The sequence below is a fragment of the Micromesistius poutassou genome (genome assembly GCF_964030765.1).
Source record: "Micromesistius poutassou genome assembly, chromosome: 8".
NCBI classification, from domain to species: domain Eukaryota; kingdom Metazoa; phylum Chordata; class Actinopteri; order Gadiformes; family Gadidae; genus Micromesistius; species Micromesistius poutassou.
This window is the reverse complement of record NC_140278.1, coordinates 16,303,795-16,308,794: the sequence shown is the minus strand read 5'-3', so window position 1 is coordinate 16,308,794 and position 5,000 is coordinate 16,303,795.

Below are 5,000 nucleotides of genomic sequence, written 5' to 3'. Positions count from 1 at the left end.
CCACAGGAACAGGAAATGGCCCCCATCTCTTCCACACCCACACCTGATCTGGCTGCCGTTGCCACGGCAGCCTTACACAGCTGGAGGGAAGGTGCACGGGTTTGGACATTACAGTGCGTTTGTGCGTGTGTGGGGCATACACTTATATACACGTGCAAAATAATTCAGGATTTTGCATTATTTTTTTAAAAATAATAATCCCATAAATGGATGCGGATGTGGTTCAACCTGGTTTTTCATCAGAGAGGGAACGCTTTGAAAATATTTATCCTACCTTAAAAAACAATCTGTATCCCAGTAATTATCCTTCATTTAAAAAACACAGCAGCCAAAACAAGAAAGAGGGAAAGAGAAAAGCAGGTTTATTTTTCTATATGTGAGGATTCTGATGGGAACACATCAGAGACACGGAATGGTTCTTGTTTGCTCTCTCTCTCTCTCTCTCTCTCTCTCTCTCTCTCTCTCTCTCTCTCTCTCTCTGTCTCTCTGTGAATCCTAAATTCTATAAATGTCTGGTCTCTCTTCATGGATTACTGTCACCCGCTATTCGCCATCCGCCATCGCGGGCGGCTGCCAGCCTGCCAGGCCGTTTCTGGGCCTGCGTTTCCCACCTTGATATATTTGCCAAATGAATATTTGAAGCTCTAATTAATTTTATCCCACCTCTACACCTTCTGTACGACGGCCACCTTGAGCTTCTCTAACACACGTCGTATTTCAATTCCTCTTTTTTGTAATACTAAATAATAAAAGACACACAGCTTGTTGCTATTTTTCATATGGGTTTAGAATAAGGATATAGTATTTAACCTGGAATTCAGCTTTTTGGTTATTATTATTTTTTCTTAGAAGGTGTCCTCTGAAAAACGACGTGGGAACGGTAAGAATTTGAGAGAAAATCACAAATAAGAGCTAAAAATGGAAAAACATTTGAAATTGATCCGAGGTAAACATACAGCGTGAATGATATCTAATTATAAATCACAGTGTTAAACAGCCAGACAGGTTTCTGTTTCCACACTGTTTAACCAATATCTCAATCTGGAATGGCATGCAGAAGCATTTAAAATGAGCAGCTAAACGTTATGTTTTTAGACGGTAAAGCTGCTTCTATTTCCAAAAGAATGCAAAATATGTGTAACTGTGCTGCCTTTTTTAAATCATAAAATGTTGCTGTTATTCCCACATATAGCATGTTAAAAAATAGTATTAATTTATTTACTAAATATATTAATAATTATCCTTATACATAAATATATACTGTTTATATATATATTATATTTTCTACCCCTTGAATTTTCTGGAGGTAATATTTAAGACCTACTATTTACTACTCGCCCATCTCTCGTCTTCATCAAATATATATATGAGGCAGCCCCCCCTTCCCCCCCGCCCCCCGTATGAGCCATAGATTTTTGACCACTCCCCGTCATTTCTTACTGATCAGGGGATCTCTTCCCTTAATAGTTCAGGGAATGAATCTTGCCTCAATCAATCACAGGTGCATTTATGTACATGGATGCAACACTTCTCAATGGCAGAGAAATTTTTTGGTTGTCTCTCTCTTTGGAGATCTGAAATCGTACCCACAGCAGCTTCAAATATATAACCTAAGGTAGTATTAGGTTAGGGTCTAAGACCCCTGGTTCAACAGGGCGTTCCCTCATCAGGTGGAACTAAAACGACTCTTCAGGTTACTCTCATTATGTATTAGAAATTATCACATCAATCACATCTAGTCCCCAGACTCAGGACAGATACCCCAAGCTAAGCAGTGCTAAACGGTTGAGTTTAGGGACTCCGATAAGGTGGGTTCGGGCTAAATTAAGTGTGAGTTCAAAACTGTTACGCTAGGTGTAAGATAATAGATGTTTACATTCAGGTGAGTGTTTTCAAGGCCTGGCTCAGGACGATGCGAGCGATGCGTGGTCCGACCCAGCTGGAACGTCCCCATGGCGTCCCCATCAGGCGGTGTCCTACACGCCTCACTTCCTGTTGAGCGTGCTGTCCCCTCTGCGTCCTACACTCCTCACTTCCTGTTGAGCGCGCTGTCCCCTCTGCGTCCTACACGCCTCACTTCCTGTTGAGCGCTCTCTGTCCCCTCTGCGTCCTACACTCCTCACTTCATGTTGAGCGCGCTGTCCCCTCTGCGTCCTACACGCCTCACTTCCTGTTGAGCGCGCTGTCCCCTCTGCGTCCTACACGCCTCACTTCCTGTTGAGCGCTCTCTGTCCCCTCTGCGTCCTACACGCCTCACTTCCTGTTGAGCGCGCTGTCCCCTCTGCGTCCTACACGCCTCACTTCCTGTTGAGCGCTCTCTGTCCCCTCTGCGTCCTACACTCCTCACTTCATGTTGAGCGCGCTGTACCCTTGGTGGGCGCTCTTTCCAGTTCTCTGATGATTCAAAACTCCCCTCTCAAAAATAATTACTACTGGTTGTTAGGCACTTTGAATTGCACTCATGGTGACATAATTCATTAGTGTTTGCCCAAAGAATTGATTTAAAGTCATTAGAGTGCTCCTCCATGCAGAATAGCTATTAGGGAGGCCATATGCACTAGCTTAAAACGTTAAACGCTTTGTTGAAGTCAATCGGGGTACAGAGGGACGGTAAACATGAATTACGACTAATACTACGCACCAGTGGCTCTCGGGGGAAAAAAATACAAATAAAAATACTGACACAGGAAAAACACTTTGGAAGCAGCACTGTGTGTGTGTGTGTGTGTGCTTGTGTGTGTGTGTGTGTGTGTGTGTGTGTGTGTGTGTATGTGTGTGTGTGTGAGTGTGTATGCGTGCGTGCCTTTGTGCTCGTGAGTGCATGTGTGTGTGCAGAGCAAGGCGGTAGAAAGCACAACATCACCTTGAACATGCAGACAGGTTAACTAATCATGTATGCCTGGCTAGGCTACTGTGATTGGCTATGCCTCTTAAGTGGCAGCTGTGTAGCAAACATCTCGGAGCAAAGTGGGGACCAAGGGTTTTTAACGACGTCGATCAAAATAATACAATTTAGCCAATTTGAATCTCGGTCGAGTTTCATAAAGAAACTGCCCCACCCAATGAACTACTTTTTCGAGGGATTGAAACAACTGGTGTAGTGTAAAAATAAAAGTGTGAGTGATCCAAAGTGTTACACGAGTGTAAAAAGAGGAGGAACATTGTATTAGTATTCCTTGTGACAAAGGCCCCAGGAGGATGAATGAAGTGTATGTGTGTAAAATGTCGAAAGACAGAAGTGTTTCGTATTGGAGAGGCAGACTTAAGTATGGCAGTTTGACTAAGTGCTGTCAATCAGCACAGACTCCACCTGCGCTTACAAAAGTAGAGCCGCTCAAATGAATGGCAACTAACCATGGGATACGGTTAAACACAAAAGACCATAGTCACGTTGTCACTTAACCATAGTCAGTGAGAACAGTAGTCAGGTAGTATCTTCAGCAAGTCTAATGAATAAAATAGGTGTCACACCTTGTCAGCCACGAACCATGAAAAGATTAGGAAAAAAGGAAGCCCTTTAAATATTTAATGTATATGTTTAATAGAAAAAAACTTTCAAACTTCAAATTCTGAACCATTGTACTTCAAACTATAAAGCCAGTTCACTTTATTGTGGTATTAATGTGGTGGATCAGAGGGGAGGGCAGCGGGTGTTCCTGTCCTGTTCTCTTCTGGGGATAGATCTGTGGCGTATTGTGAACCTGGGCCGTCACATAAACCATATACACCACATTCATTACCCTCAATACCCTTTGTCCCTCCCTCCCCCCCGCTCCCCTTTTTCTTTCAAAGAGAATTATTAGGAGCTTAGTGCGAAGCGGGGGGCCCCTAGTGACTCCAGGGGAGTAAGCCTCTTCCCCAGAGTCCTACAGCTCCCTCCCCAGCCCCCTGTTCACTGATAGTGTACATGAGAGCTGGGGAATGCTCTAATCTGGTCCTCATCCGCGGTAAACCTGCTTTCACCTGCTTTCTGCCCCGGAAATAATCCACTCTGCGGCAGAACAACTCAACTCAACTGTTAAATAGTTCCATGCTTTGTTATTTTTGTGGACCATTGTACCCTAGAGAAGCATGAATCAGCAGATGCTCCATTTGGGATTGTGTTGTGTGAGTGTGTGTGTGTGTGTGTGTGTGTGTGTGTGTATGCTGTGCATGACTGTGTTGGCGTGACTGCCGTGTCGTTCGTGTCTCAGCGTGGTGTCAACGTGCGCGCACCCTTGTTGTGTGTGTGTGTGTCATCGATGTGCAAGAAGTGTATCCGTGATGTATCTGTGTGTCAGAAAGCCGCCCCCCCCCCCCCGTCCCCCGTCCCCCTCAACAACAAACAACAAATCTGACAACATCCCAAACCCCGCCGCTGCTGCCGCGACATGATGCGAGACGGGACGGGGAGGCCTCGGATCTGAGGAGTCAGACGCTGCCACGGCAACCGCATCCGCTCCGCGCCTCTCCAGCACGCCATGAAATCCATGGCACCTCTCTTGGCTGAACCAGCGGCATCTGGAGATGGTCCGAGGCAGAAGAGAGAAAGAGGGAGGGAGAGAGAGAGAGCGATAGACAGAGAGAGAGAGAGGGAGAGAGAGAGAGAGAGAGAGAGAGAGAGAGAGAGAGAGAGGCATCCAGGGATGAATACAGCTTAATCTGTACCCGGACCACATGTGTGCACATGATAACGTGCACGCTTTCTTCCCCGCCATCCTGGCGTGTGTGCCGCTCCGCTGCCAGGTTAGAACCCACCGTGTTCCAACGCCATATTTTTTTCCTGCCCCTAAAAGGAGCCCGGCACTCGTTAGCGGGGGGGGGGGGGGGGGGGGTAAGGGAATGGGGGGGGGGGGGTGGGGGGGGGGGTGGGGGGGAGATGGTGGGCTAATGCGAGCTTTTGGAATTGGCGGTAATTCCCGACACATTTTGGGAGACAGATAGGGTGTCTTATAGCGAATGAACAATATATGTAAAGACACCTTTCCCTCCCCCTCTTCTTCCCCCCCCCCCCCCCCGTC